We start from the raw sequence: 16,078 nt of genomic DNA, 5'->3' as shown, positions 1-16,078 counted from the left end.
AGATGATCACAGAAGGCAGAGCAGAGACGCAGGCATCCTGCAGCTCAACAGTCATGAGGTGAGTGTGCACACTGCTCTAGGGAACATGCAGGATAGCAGACACGAGATGTGCATGCACACCGCTCCAGGGGTTTTTGAGGCAAGGCAGATATGACAGACATGGCGGACATGACACTGAGGCTATAAGAAGCCTCTCCCAGAACCAGGGAGAGGCCACAATCATAGCCCCAGGTGTGCAGGTAAGCCTGCACTGGGATCACAACCTTTAACCCCAGAAATGCCAGTCATCAGCACTGGTTCCAGACATTAACCCCACGTGTGCGAGTCAAACCCGCACTGAGATCATGACAGATATGCTCCCAGCCGGGGTATCTTCAAATGTCCATGGTCTTTGTGGAGGACCCGCTCAAAACCTCCAACTTTGGTCCTGGGTGGGCTTCTGGACATACTGGTCTTGCCGCTTAGACCCTGTCTTTTGCCACACCCAACGGGTTTGTCTTCAGGTTTGTTGCAATGATGAGTTGATGAAAACTGGCAATATCTTAATGTTCCTAAAAAGGAGGTTCAAGTAAAACCAAGAAGAAGCACCTTAAGAGGCGCTAAACTTATTTACAAATAGAGTGTCTGGATCACTCAGCGTCCATGATCTCCATAGTTTATTTTCTTATCCTAGTTATCCTAATCACAAAGGGAACAATTTGCCAAAACCCACCTGGGCTTAACTTGAACTATTTACAAGGACTTGCTGGAGAAGTCAATTCAGTTCTCCTGATTAGCATTGCTTCACTGTTCAGAAGCATCAGGTTTGGATCACTTCCAGGGCATTACTTGTGTAGTCTTTTTCGCAGGGTAAAATAAAGTAATGTTGTCTGCTAAGAGCTGCTGGAGAGCTTCAGACAATTGATTCGTAGTAGAGGTTGCCGACATTGGTTCCACAGATGCAGTTGGTGGTGAAGTTGCAGCCTGTACTGGGGTTGTAGCTGTTGCCCCCTGCTGCTTGGACGAGACATTGCATGGTTCTTCCAGGCTTGGTTTTGGTGCCCCCTGGTGGGCAGACGAGATTGAAGATTTTGTCACTGCTGGTGATGATTCCTGTCTTCCTTGCGCCCCCTGCTGGGTGATTAACTCGACGGGGATCCTGCGGACATTGAGGGCATGCCATCCACTGTCACCAAAATGGTGGGTGAAGGAAACATACTCCCCCTCAAACAGATCTCGCTTTGGGTGTCCGTGGACCAGATGAGCTTCCACGTCCCGCTGGTTTACAAACAAATCAGGACCCCTCCTGGAGTCCTGAATAAATCCAAACCCCTGGTCATTATCAAAAAGGAAGACCAGCAGCACCGTGGGGCAGCACGGTGGCTCAGTGGTTAGTGGGGTCCTGGGTTCGAATCCCACCAAGGACAACATCTGCAAGGAGTTTGTATGTTCTCCCCGTGTTTGCGTGGGTTTCCTCCGGGTGCTCCGGTTTCCTCCCACACTCTAAAGACATACTGATAGGGAATTTAGATTGTGAGCCTCATCGGGGACAGTGATGATAATGTGTGCAAACTGTAAAGCGCTGCGGAATATGTTAGCGCTATATAAAAATAAAGATTATTATTATTATTATTATAAGACCAGTCCCCACCCCATTGGTTTGCGGTGCTCAAGCTGCTCCCTCCTGATCTCTTTCTTATGGAAGAGGTCCCGCTCCACCAGGGCCTGCTTCTGCCACTGACGCTCCCTCCCTTCCTGCTCAAATTTGAGGATCTGCTGATGGCAGAACTCCTCAGTGGATAAGGGGAACACTCAGGCTTCAGCTCCCTGCACTTCCCTTCTGCGGACCTCTGGCTTGCTGCCTACGGTGGTATGGCGCTGCAAGATGCGAGCGGGCTCCAGTACACCCCCCCGGGTGCCATTCTCTGGTCCCAGGTTACATCAAGTATGGCCTGACTGGATTTCGGGGTTGGTTGCGTTCCGATGGGGTCTAGCAGGGCCTCCCATATCCTAGGGGCGGCGGACGTACCTGCTCCTCCAGGGCCGCAGCGATCTTCATCAGCCTCCGATGACGGGGAGACTGGTGGGGCAATGGGTACCGCTGATGATGGTACCAGGGAGGTACAGGTGGGTACCCATGGTGAGAGTACCTGGGGGGGTGACTGTGGTTACCAGTGGTGAGGGTACCAAGATGGCAGACTTCTCCTGAGCAGCCTAGCGTTTTCTTTCCAGCAGAGCCTGCTTGTCCTATAACTTCCTGTGCAGCTCCGCTACTTCTTCCTCCAGCTGCGACAGGTCGAGCGATGTTGTGAGACCAGAGCCTGATTCCTCAGAGCTGAGAGATCCTGACATTTCTCCGCTGTGCTCCACAGGCCTCCTTCTGCTCTCCATCATGTCCTCCTGGTACTGTGTCTTCTCTTCCGTTCTGTTTCCCGTTTTGGGGTTTCTCTCCACCCCTGAGTGGCGGCGCCTTTTTCCTTTGCCGCCATACCAGACTAAGATCTGGACCCCTCTATGGGTCGGCCATGACGCAGTAGCAAAGAAGTACAGGCAGGGGAGGTTCATGTCGTTTCACGCTCTTTCTTGGGTGCCACCCACGAAGGCACACCTTACTTCACTGCCATGGCGGCCATCTTTACAGTCAAAATCACAGTTCAATTCACAGCCCAATAAATCGGTCCCTTTGCACATTTCAGGTTTAGCATTTCTCAAATCAGTCAAATCTTTGGCACATAGGACCCGGTGGCACCGGGCTTCATAATCTTGTTTGTGATGCCAAAATTGGATCACCCCCAGGGCAAATGTGGGGTCTCACTCGGTACCAGGCCGGCATCTCAAAGGAATGTGTCACGGTGGCCACGACCCGGTCCGTAGCCCTGGTCGTCCAATATAAAATAGGTGGAATGAAGCTGAATAAAATGTATATGTAGATATTTTTTGTGATGCCACCTGTGGTGCTCAGCAAAGAAGGTGTTAAGCTGATGGTGCGGTGCAGATCCTCTGGGACAGATGGTATAAGGCAGCAAAGATGGAATAGCTCTCCTCAGGTAGAGCTGTAGTCCCAGGGCAGTAGTAGTAGGTGTTGAGGTAAATGGTGTAGTGTTAGACACAGAGATGTAGCAGTGCTGAGTGGGTTGGCGCAGAAAGGAGGCAATAACACAGCTGAATGCAGTTCCAATTCTTTTACTCACGTTTCTGGCACAGACAGGTGCCCACTTCAGTGCCACAGCCACCAGGTGTCATGATCCAAGGTGGATCTGACAGTTTAAATGCACAAAGTGAACATTTTTCCCTTTGGCTAGGTGCCAAAGTGATGTGATTGCCCCGGTGGCCATTAGAATTATTACATGTGGTGTCATTCATTCTGAGTTGCCCCGGTGGTGGTGAGCGGTAGTGCACCTTAGTTTCGTTGGTTTAATGTGCACTTAATTATAAATCAGGTGAGAGGCTCTATAAAAGAGAGCCAGGTGGGTTTGATGACTGTTGGTGATATTGTGTGTTAGTCATTCACAAGGAAGCCTGAGTGAATGAAGGAGCTGAACATGAGTCCTGCGCAGTCCAGCCAGAGGGGACGAGTGACAGCTAGGTGGTCTGCAAGAAGGGCTGGCATGGCGTGGAATCACAGTTTATTGTGTCGGCAGGAAGTGCTTTCATGGCTTGGTGGAGTGACGACTATGGAGAGAGTTGCACTCAGCATGCGGGACTTGGTTGCTGAGAGCTGGACTCAAGCATGCTTGACTTTTTGGGCAGGAGCTGAACTCATCTTTGTGACTCTGTTACTGGACTTCTGCAATTGGTGGTGGACTCTGCTCCAAGGCTGCACTATCCAGTTATGGTGATGGATCCGGGTGGAGAAGATGCACACAGGTGGTGGGCTCTGTTGCTAGGAGCATATGCAACAGAGCAAAGCTAAGTGGTGTTTCCCCTGTATTGTCATTTTCCCTCATGTGTGTTTTAGTGCAGTGGTGGGATAAGTTTCCGCACCGACCAATTCCCTAGTGAGGGTTTAGGTCAGGGCGAGCTAGGGTTTTTAGGTTCCTGTTGCGCGCCCGGTGCGGAACCGGCATAGGGAACGTTAGGAGTGCAGGGACACTGGCTCAGAGGAGCTCAGGAGGTCTCCACTTCCCTATTCCCTATCGCAGGGCCCACCATTGTTAATGTTTCCCAGGTTTCCCTTATTGTTTAAATTCGCCTTACTGGAGGCGGGGTTTCCAGACTTGTATATACGTGTAATGTCTAAATTTGCCAGTTGGAGGCGGTGTATCCAGCTGCACGTGTTTATTATTTAAATCCGCCCCACCGGAGGCGGTGTATCCAGGGTCACGTGTGTCACATGAGTTTGCCTTGCGGTACTCGCTGCGTCCAGACACAAGTGACCGTGACACCAGGTCAGGGGCTCATCCAACTCCCAGGCAGATGGAGGACACCCTCCCAGCCCTCCCTTTTGTGTGCCTTTCCTGAACGTCTCCTTTCTAGCGCTAATCTGAAGTACTTGTAGTTCTGAATTACACTCAAGTTCCTCCTTCTTGATGTTACTTATAACTCCACTCGTATGACAGGTAGCTGTAGCCTGCTTTGGGGACTCCTTACAATCATGTCCCGGCTTGCACACGGTGCTACTGTGTCTTCGAGTCTTTGGTGGGAATAAAGTGGTCACAACTTCTATTCCTCTGGTTTCTGCTGTAGGATCATTAGTATCACACACAGCCTCGGATACTGGCAACCAGCCTTGGCGCATCAATCTTAGGAAAGGGCTCTGCACTAGCCCTAATCCCCAGTCTCTCCTCCTCACTTTCCATTCTTATATATATTCCTTCTGAACAACTGATCCTTCCTTCTTTCTCTTTCCTTGCCAACAGCTTCAGCTCACAGGGAGCTGCTGCAAACACGTCCTATCTCCATCCCTCCCCTGAAGGAGAACTGACTAACTTCCTGTCAGCTTTCTCCTCTAGTGTTTCTAAGCTCCAACCAGCACCCTTCATTAACCAAAGCAACTGCCATAAAGGGTGCTCTGCTGTTCTAATGTGTCTATGCTGGATGTAGGTGCTGGAGTCTGGTCAGGTGCTACCATCTTACCTGGGGAGTGGAGTACTACACCTCAGGAGGAGGTGCAGTACCTGTGAGGCGACTGTACCCTCAGGGGCGCCACATACGTACAGTCATAAAGGAAGGCTAAAATCCAAAAAATATCTCCAGAGAAGGGAGAAGAGCTGACAGTTTAAACTCCCATTGAAATAGGCCTTCACAATCACAAGGAACATATGAGGATGAGGGAAAATGAGTTATAGCTAGGGATGAGCGATATTGTCCGATATCGTATCGGAATTCAGATTTCCGATATTGAAAAATATCGGATATCGGGATTTCCGATATCAATGCAAGTCAATGGGAGAAAAAAATCGGAATTACAAAATGACCACTACAGTGCTATATAATGGATAAAATGGAGGGGAAACACCTCAGAATAATGGGGAAGGAGTTTGCAGAGGAGCAAAAAAAATCACTAGAAAAATGCACAGAGCGAAAGCTGTAGCAGGAAAACTGGTCGCCATCTTCTTAACAGCGGTGTTTTTTCTTTGGGTTAGGATTAGTTGGGGGTAGGGTTAGGGTTTATGGTTAGTAGGGTAAGGGTAAGTGGTTAGGGTTAGTAGGGTTAGGGTTAGTTAGGGTTATGGTTAGGGTTAGTAAGTTAGGGTTAGGGTAAGGGTTAGGGTTAGGCTTATGGTTAGTAGTGTTAGGGGTTAGGGTTATTAGGGTTAGGGGCGATGGTTAGGGGTTAGGGTTAGTAGGGTTACGGTAAGGGTTAGGGGTTAGGGTTAGTTAGGGTTAGTAGAGTCAGGGTTTACGGTTAGGGTTTTCCTTATAGTTAGTAGGGTTAGGGGTTAGGGTTAGTAGGGTTAGGGTATAGGGTTATGCTTATGGTTAGTAGGGTTAGGGTTAGTAGGGTTAGGGTTATGCTTATGGTTAGCAGGGATAGGGGTTAGGGTTAAGGTTTAGGGTTAGTAGGGTTAGGGTAAGGGTTAGGGGTTAGGGTTTGTGGTTAGGGTTAGTTAGGGTTAGGGTTAGTGGTAAGGGTTAAGGGTTAGGGGTTAGGGATAGTTAGGGTTAGTCATTTTACATTATTAAATTAAAACTTCCGGTGGTGGTGTCAATATGACCTTTGACTGACATGTGTCCGCGTTCAGCTCACCTTGCTTTGCAGGGAGTTTCCAGGAGCACCACGTGGAGGAACGGATACAGTCCCTTTAAACCATGCTTAGTCTTCTTCTGCTGATTATATTACTGTTATTCAGTAATTCTGCATATTGATATTCTGCTTTTGGTTCATGTACATCTGCTCCTACTGCTTCCTAAACCTCCGTCTATGGTTATTCTGCTGTTGGCTGGTCGGAGAATGTCCCAAACCCAGAGGAAATATGCAGAATTAACAGTAGGCAGAGGAACTTGAGAGAACCAGCTGGTGAGTCTGGAACCCGTATAGGCAGCAGACATCAGCATAAGAGCCAATGGAACTAACGGGCACCAGCTGACGTTACCGAAGCCCGTTAACTAAGCAGGAGGTACCTGTGCCAGAATGCACTACCAAGGACCAGCAGACGTTAGTGGAACTCGGATACCACAAAGGAGGGACCTAAGTCATTGACTCTACTGAGAACCAGCTGACGTTACTGGAACCCAGATAAGCAGCAGAAGGTAAAAGTGCCAGTGGCTGTACTGGGCAACAACTGACATTACTGTAGCCCGGATACCACAATGTAGTAGTGTCATAAGCCAAAAGCACTGCCGAGAAGCCCAAAAAACCCCCACAAAGATGCAAGTTCAAGAGCAAAAAGACAGGAATCCAGGGACATCTCCATCTGTCTTCCTGTCTTAGGTCTTCTGCATCTGTCTTCCTGTCTTGGGTCTTCTGCATCTGTCTTCCTGTCTTGGGTCTTCTACCGGAGTAATGTCTTCTCGGCAGAAGGTGCAAGAGCCACATTTGCCCCCGCATCCCGAACACAGTCTTCTTTACTCCGCAGTCGCAGCAGGGGAGGAGCAGGGCCTACTGGCACTGTCGAGATCAGCCTTGAGCGCCAGGTCCCGGAGTCCATGTAGGGGGCTCCTACACTGCCGACACCACGGATAACAGCAAACTGAGCTGGAATGATGTACGGCGGGGGCGTGGAACAGTGCGGCAGACACTTTTTTTCCACTTTGGTCTAACGAGGTACAGCTAGCGGTACTCTTGCCCAGAAACACAGCATGCTGTGAAAGTGGCAGTCACGGAAATGGGCACTAGCTGGCGGTACTAGAGCCCAGGAACACGGCATGCTGTTAAATTAGTAGTCACGGAAATGGGCACTTGCTGGCGGTACTAGAGCCCAGAAACACGGCATGCTGTGAAATCAGCAGTCACGGAAATGGGCACTAGCTGGCGGTACTAGAGCTCATGGAAAACAGTATGAGGTGAAAGAGTCAGTCACAGAACCAGGTGCTAGATGTTGGTAGTAGAGGCCAGAGCATGGGCATAACAGATGACACTGTGTGGCAACATAGGCATATGGAAGAGCATGCATACTACTACCAACCATGCATGTAACCTGTCTACTCGGGCCCAGGGCAGCAAAAGTCACCAGTAGAGTTGAGCGAAACGGGTCGAAAAATTTCAAAAGTCGCCGACTTTTGGCAAAGTCGGGTTTCATGAAACGAAACCCGACCCTAGGATGAGGTCGGCCACGAGGTCGGCGACTTACGCGCCAAAGTCGCGTTTCAAAAGTTTGTTTTGCGCTCTTTTTCAGCCAATCAGGATCCACGGACACTGTGGGCAACGTGATGACATAGGCACGGGTCACCACCATCTTTCAGAAGGGCATGCAAGTGATTGGCTTGCTTTGGTGGGTGTCACAGGGGGTATAAAAGGGCGTGCACGCCGACCGCCATCTTACTTCTGCCGCTCTCAGAATAGGGAGAGGTTGCTGCTGATTCTGTAGGGAGAGCGTTAGGCAGGGAAGAAGACAAAAAAACTGCTTCTGCTGCTAGCGATTTGGCCTGCACAACACACCAGTCACTGTGTGTGCAGTGCAAGGGGAGGCTATATTGTGGTGTATCAGTGGTGTTGGTTGTTGGGCTGCCTTTTAAGGCTTCCTGACAGGCTGGCATTGCTGTTTACCCACTGCTCTGCAAACTGCTTTTTTAAAAGCAATCCAATCTCCCTTATCCTCTAGTCACTTTTGTCACAGCTGTGCCATCGAGCCTGTGACATAGCGCTCAGATATCAGTGGGCCTCACACAATCCAAAAGTGTCCAGTGTCCACAAGTGTCTGCAGAAATTCAAAATCTCCCTTATCCTCTAGTCACTTTGGTCACAGCTGTGCCATCGAGCCTGTCACATAGCGCTCAGATATTCATTGGGCCTCACACAATCCAAAAGTGTCCAGTGTCCACTAGTGTGAGAAGAAATTCAAAATCTCACTTATCCTCTAGTCACTTTGCTCACAGCAGTGCCATCGAGCCTGTCACATAGCGCTCAGATATTCATTGGGCCTCACACAATCCAAAAGTGTCCAGTGTCCACTAGTGTGAGAAGAAATTCAAAATCTCACTTATCCTCTAGTCACTTTGGTCACAGCAGTGCCATCGAGCCTGTCACATAGCGCTCAGATATTCATTGGGACTCACACAATCCAAAAGTGTCCAGTGTCCACAAGTGTCTGCTGAAATTCAAAATCTCACTTATCCTCTAGTCACTTTGGTCACAGCTGTGCCATCGAGCCTGTCACATAGCGCTCAGATATTCATTGGGCCTCACACAATCCAAAAGTGTCCAGTGTCCACAAGTGTGAGTAGAAATTCAAAATCTCACTTATCCTCTAGTCACTTTGGTCACAGCAGTGCCATCGAGCCTGTCACATAGCGCTCAGATATTCATTGGGCCTCACACAATCCAAAAGTGTCCAGTGTCCACTAGTGTGAGAAGAAATTCAAAATCTCACTTATCCTCTAGTCACTTTGCTCACAGCAGTGCCATCGAGCCTGTCACATAGCGCTCAGATATTCATTGGGCCTCACACAATCCAAAAGTGTCCAGTGTCCACTAGTGTGAGAAGAAATTCAAAATCTCACTTATCCTCTAGTCACTTTGGTCACAGCAGTGCCATCGAGCCTGTCACATAGCGCTCAGATATTCATTGGGCCTCACACAATCCAAAAGTGTCCAGTGTCCACAAGTCTGAGAAGAAATTCAAAATCTCACTTATCCTCTAGTCACTTTGGTCACAGCAGTGCCATCGAGCCTGTCACATAGCGCTCAGATATTCATTGGGACTCACACAATCCAAAAGTGTCCAGTGTCCACAAGTGTCTGCTGAATTTCAAAATCTCACTTATCCTCTAGTCACTTTGGTCACAGCTGTGCCATCGAGCCTGTCACATAGCGCTCAGATATTCATTGGGCCTCACACAATCCAAAAGTGTCCAGTGTCCACTAGTGTGAGAAGAAATTCAAAATCTCACTTATCCTCTAGTCACTTTGGTCACAGCTGTGCCATCGAGCCTGTCACACAGCGCTCAGATATTCATTGGGCCTCACACAATCCAAAAGTGTCCAGTGTCCACTAGTGTGAGAAGAAATTCAAAATCTCACTTATCCTCTAGTCACTTTGGTCACAGCAGTGCCATCGAGCCTGTCACATAGCGCTCAGATATTCATTGGGCCTCACACAATCCAAAAGTGTCCAGTGTCCACTAGTGTGAGAAGAAATTCAAAATCTCACTTATCCTCTAGTCACTTTGGTCACAGCAGTGCCATCGAGCCTGTCACATAGCGCTCAGATATTCATTGGGCCTCACACAATCCAAAAGTGTCCAGTGTCCACTAGTGTGAGAAGAAATTCAAAATCTCACTTATCCTCTAGTCACTTTGCTCACAGCAGTGCCATCGAGCCTGTCACATAGCGCTCAGATATTCATTGGGCCTCACACAATCCAAAAGTGTCCAGTGTCCACAAGTGTGAGAAGAAATTCAAAATCTCACTTATCCTCTAGTCACTTTGGTCACAGCAGTGCCATCGAGCCTGTCACATAGCGCTCAGATATTCATTGGGCCTCACACAATCCAAAAGTGTCCAGTGTCCACTAGTGTGAGAAGAAATTCAAAATCTCACTTATCCTCTAGTCACTTTGCTCACAGCAGTGCCATCGAGCCTGTCACATAGCGCTCAGATATTCATTGGGCCTCACACAATCCAAAAGTGTCCAGTGTCCACTAGTGTGAGAAGAAATTCAAAATCTCACTTATCCTCTAGTCACTTTGGTCACAGCAGTGCCATCGAGCCTGTCACATAGCGCTCAGATATTCATTGGGCCTCACACAATCCAAAAGTGTCCAGTGTCCACAAGTCTGAGAAGAAATTCAAAATCTCACTTATCCTCTAGTCACTTTGGTCACAGCAGTGCCATCGAGCCTGTCACATAGCGCTCAGATATTCATTGGGCCTCACACAATCCAAAAGTGTCCAGTGTCCACAAGTGTGATAAGAAATTCAAAATCTCACTTATCCTCTAGTCACTTTGGTCACAGCAGTGCCATCGAGCCTGTCACATAGCGCTCAGATATTCATTGGGCCTCACACAATCCAAAAGTGTCCAGTGTCCACTAGTGTGAGAAGAAATTCAAAATCTCACTTATCCTCTAGTCACTTTGGTCACAGCAGTGCCATCGAGCCTGTCACATAGCGCTCAGATATTCATTGGGCCTCACACAATCCAAAAGTGTCCAGTGTCCACAAGTGTGAGAAGAAATTCAAAATCTCAATTATCCTCTAGTCACTTTGGTCACAGCAGTGCCATCGAGCCTGTCATATAGCGCTCAGATATTCATTGGGCCTCACACAATCCAAAAGTGTCCAGTGTCCACAAGTGTCTGCTGAAATTCAAAATCTCACTTATCCTCTAGTCACTTTGGTCACAGCTGTGCCATTGAGCCTGTCACATAGCGCTCAGATATTCATTGGGCCTCACACAATCCAAAAGTGTCCAGTGTCCACAAGTGTGAGAAGAAATTCAAAATCTCCCCTGTCCTATAGACAGCTTGTACCTTGTTTTACATTACTATATAGTTTGTTGGATTTTGTCTACATTTTTACCAAAAATGAGGAAGGCTGGTGGAAGAGGCCGTGGAATTGGGCGGGGGTTGCCAGCTGGTAATGATGGTGTTGGTACTGGATCTGTTGGTAGTGGCAAGAGCAAAATAGGACCGAATGCAGGAGGTGTTGAGCCTGCGTCATCGTCTGGCTCCATAAGGCTTCAAAGGCTTAGTTTTCTAGGAGTTGGCAAACCGATCTTAAAGCCAGAGCATCAGGAAAAAGTTTTGTCTTACATTGCTGACTCAGCCTCCAGCTCTATCGCCTCCTCTTCTTCAGTTGTAAAAAGTAAAAGCAGTGAGTCGTCATTGGAGGCTCATGTTCATGAAGCACACCTTTCCTTGTGTCCTTCACCCCAACCAAGATTAAAGGATGACGCAGGCCATACTACTGATTACTCCATGGAGCTGTTTTCACATACCATGCCTGGATTATCAAGTGAAATGGTGAATTACCCAGGCCAAGATGAATCTGACATGGAGTGCACTGATGCACAGCCGCTGATGGATGATTCTGCTGGTACATTCACTCAGAGCACTAAATTGTCCTCGCAGTGTACAGAGCCAGATTCTTACCCTGATGAGACTCAGGTGCCCCTTCCCGCACACTATACCACCATACACGGTGACACAGAGGAAGGTGCACATGACATAGAAGAGGAGGTGATGGATGATCCAGTTGTTGACCCAGATTGGCATCCATTGGGGAAGAGGGTGCTGCTTCCAATAGCTCAGATGAGGAGCATCCACAGCAGACATCTACATCGCAACAGCTGTTATCCGGCAGGCCCGGAGCACTCCAAAGACAGGTTCCAAAAATCAAAAGAGTTGCTGGACAGCTTGTCCAGAGGGTCAAAACATCACAGCGTGCTAGGCCGCAAAATGTCTGCCAAAGTAGGAAGAGTGCAGTGTGGCACTTTTTTGAACAAAATCCTCATGATCAGGCCAAGGTTATCTGTAAGAAGTGCGCAAAGACCTTTAGCCGAGGGAAAAATCTGAAAAATTTGAATACCAGTTGCATGCTTAGACATTTAACCAGCATGCACTTGCAAGCGTGGACACAACACCAAACCTCAAGTGCCACATGTGCAACTGATCACAACGAAGGTAGTCAGCAACGCTACATTGTTTCCCCCACTGTAAGCCCACCGGTTAGCACAGCAGCAAATGTTGAGGTGTCGTTGCAAGGCCACAGCAGTCAGGGAATCCCACTGTTATATCAACGAAAGACTGATTCTAGGCCATCAGAAAGAACACCAACTCCATCACCATCATCAACCCTCTCTCAGTCCGCCCTGTCCACCGCTACTTCCACCATATGCAGCTCTCAAGTCCAGCTCACCCTCCCAGACACTATGAGTAGGTCAAGAAAGTACTCAGTCTCTCATCCGCGTACACTGGGTTTGAACGCCCACATTGCCAAACTAATCTCGTTTGAGATGATGCCCTTTCGGTTGGTGGAAAGCGCAGCTTTCCGCGAACTCATGGCCTATGCAGTACCACGCTATGACCTACCCAGTCGCCACTTCTTCTTTCGCAAAGCCATCCCAGCCCTCCACCATCATGTGAAAGACCGCATTGTCCATGCACTCAAGCAGTCAGTGAGCGGAATGGTGCACCTCACAACTGATGCATGGTCCAGTCGCCATGGCCAGGGCCGTTACGTGTCCATCACTGCGCACTGGGTTAATGAGGTGGCTGCAGGGTCCACAGGGGATAGCGGTGGTGGGACAGTGCTGCCTAGCCCATGGTATAGGAAACAGTTGGCTGTAGGCGTTCGACCCTCCTCCTCCTCCTCCTCCTCCAGAAGCGAAAGCTCGTCCACAGAGCGCAGTCGTACGAGCACTCCATCTGCAGCTGCCACTGTTGCACACGAGGTGTCCCCCTATCGAGCAGCTAGTGGAAAGTGTCAGCAGGCTGTGTTGCAGATGATGTGTTTGGGCGACAGACACACCGCCGAGGTGCTGGCCGAGTACTTTCAGCGACAAACTGAGTCATGGCTGGGCAGTGTACATCTTGAGTCAGGCAAGGTAGTTAGTGATAACGGCCGTAATTTTGTGGCAGCCATAGCCCTTTCAAAACTCAGACACATACCTTGCTTGGCTCACACCTTGAACCTGGTGGTGCAGTGCTTCCTCAAAAATTATCCGGAGTTAACAGCCCTGCTCCAGAAGGTGCGAAGACTGTGCGCGCACATCCGCCGGTCGCCTGTACACTCCGTTCGTATGCAGAAGCTGCAGCGATTGCTCCACCTTCCCAACCACCGCCTCATTATCGACATTGCAACAAGGTGGAACTCCACCCTGCACATGGTGGAGCGGCTGTGTCAGCAGAGGCAGGCCATAATGCATTTGTGGGAGGATACACGGCCAGGCACTTTGAGAGCAGACATGGAGTTGACCGGTGTGCAGTGGTCGAAGCTGAAAGACCTCTGTAAAGTCCTTCAGTGTTTTGAGGAATGCACACGGCTGGTAAGTGCAGACGACGCCATCCTAAGCATGAGCATCCCACTTATGCGTCTGCTCATGCAAACTTTGACGCACCTTAAGGAGCAGGCTTCTGCAGCCAATGTTGATGAGGAGGAAGAGGAGGAGGGAATCCTTGATGACATTCAGCCATTGTCTGCTCAGGGACCTCTCCTGGACGAGGTGGAGGAAGAAGAGGAAGAGGAGGAGGAGGATGATAGGGATGATTACTTAGGGGAGGAGGATGCATCTCGTGGGGCAAGTGAAAATGTTGGCGTGGCAAGGTCTGGTACAGGGTTTGTGCGTGACTGGAGGGATGTGGATTTGCCAGAAAGTGCTCCTCCAACCAGCACTCGCAGTGCATCATTGACACCGGGAACATTGGCCCACATGTCAGATTATGCCTTGCAGATCCTAAAAAGGGACCCCCGCATTGCCAAAATGATGAACGATGACGACTACTGGTTGGCCAGCATCCTGGATCCACGCTATAAAGGCAAATTACAAAACATCATGCCACAGGAGAACCTTGACCTAATATTGGCTAATAAACAAGCAACTCTGGTAAATCGGTTGCTTGAGGCATTCCCAGCACACAGCAGCGGTGATGGTTCTCACACGAGCCGTACGGGCCGGGGTCAGCTTGGCAGAGGTGTTCGTGGTGCACACAGCAGAAGTGGCGTTGGAGACAGGGGTTTCATGACAATGTTGTGGACTGATTTTTCAAGTACCGCTCACACAACTGGTAATACTGCATCGATGGAAAGTGACAGGAGACAGCAGTTGTCAACTATGGTTACAAACTACTTTTCCTCCCATATCGATGTTCTCCCACACAGGTCATTCCCCTTTGACTATTGGGCCGCTAAACTGGACACCTGGCCTGAATTGGCACAATATGCCTTACAGGAGCTCGCTTGCCCAGCTGCAAGTGTGCTATCGGAAAGAGTCTTCAGTGCAGCTGGATCAATCCTGACAGAAAAAAGGACCCGTCTGTCAACCCAAAATGTGGATGATCTAACCTTCATTAAAATGAACCACGCATGGGTTTCCAAGGATTTTGTCCCACCTTCCCCTGATGACACATAGGGTGACAGAAAAATGGCTTGCTTTGGTCCACCTCTTCCTGGGACTTGACCTATTTCACCTTTTGCATCAGCTGAATGTCCAACATCAACATATGCCACTTTCTAAAACTCCCTAACTGTGCTGCCTTCCCCCCCCATGGCCGGGGTCACCACCTAGCGCACGAAAGCGTGCAAGTGCCGTTGCCCTGGACAGGTGGGTAGGCCGACTCTTGGGCGCGGGCACTGGCACAGGGTCCCTCATAGTGCAATCAAGTGTCTCTGACGGTGGTGGTGCACACCCGCCGTCGGACACACCGCCGTACTATGAGGGGCCCAGTGCCAGTACCGAAGCCCACGAGTGGGCCCCCTTGCTTGGGCAGGGCCCCAGCATTTGCAATCTTTACCTCTCCCTGCTCCTCCGCTGTATAGTCTGGGCCGTCAAATCCATACTGGGCCTGACACCGTTTGAGCCTGCCTCCTGATGTATAGACATATATTTTGAATGTGTACGCTATCCATACATGTTATCTGGGGATACGGAACCCTTTCTCACCTTTGTGCAATCACGTGCAATCCATACTGGGCCTAACACCGTCTGAGCCTGCCTCCTGATGTATAGACATATATTTTGAATGTGTACGCTATCCATACATGTTATCTGGGTATACGGAACCCTTTCTCACCTTTGTGCAATCACGTGCAATCCATACTGGGCCTGACACCGTCTGAGCCTGCCTCCTGATGTATAGACATATATTTTGAATGTGTATGCTATCCATACATGTTATCTGGGGATACGGAACCCTTTCTCACCTTTGTGCAATCACATGCAATCCATACTGGGCCTGACACCGTCTGAGCCTGCCTCCTGATGTATAGACATATATTTTGAATGTGTACGCTATCCATACATGTTATCTAGGGATACGGAACCCTTTCTCACCTTTGTGCAATCACGTGCAATCCATACAGGGCCTGACACCGTCTGAGCCTGCCTCCTGATGTATAGACATATATTTTGAATGTGTACGCTATCCATACATGTTATCTGGGGATATGGAACCCTTTCTCACCTTTGTGCAATCACGTGCAATCCATACTGGGCCTGACACCGTCTGAGCCTGCCTCCTGATGTATAGACATATATTTTGAATGTGTACGCTATCCATACATGTTATCTGGGGATACGGAACCCTTTCTCACCTTTGTGCAATCACGTGCAATCCATACTGGGCCTGACACCGTCTGAGCCTGCCTCCTGATGTATAGACATATATTTTGAATGTGTACGCTATCCATACATGTTATCTGGGGATACGGAACCCTTTCTCACCTTTGTGCAATCACGTGCAATCCATACTGGGCCTGACACCGTCTGAGCCTGCCTCCTGATGTATAGACATATATTTTGAATGTGTACGCTATCCATACATGTTATCTAGGGATAC

The sequence above is a fragment of the Dendrobates tinctorius genome, unplaced genomic scaffold, assembly GCF_039654945.1.
Source record: "Dendrobates tinctorius isolate UK_male_01 unplaced genomic scaffold, ASM3965494v1 ptg000192l, whole genome shotgun sequence".
NCBI lineage: Eukaryota > Metazoa > Chordata > Amphibia > Anura > Dendrobatidae > Dendrobates > Dendrobates tinctorius.
Note: the sequence above shows the minus strand (reverse complement) of the source record.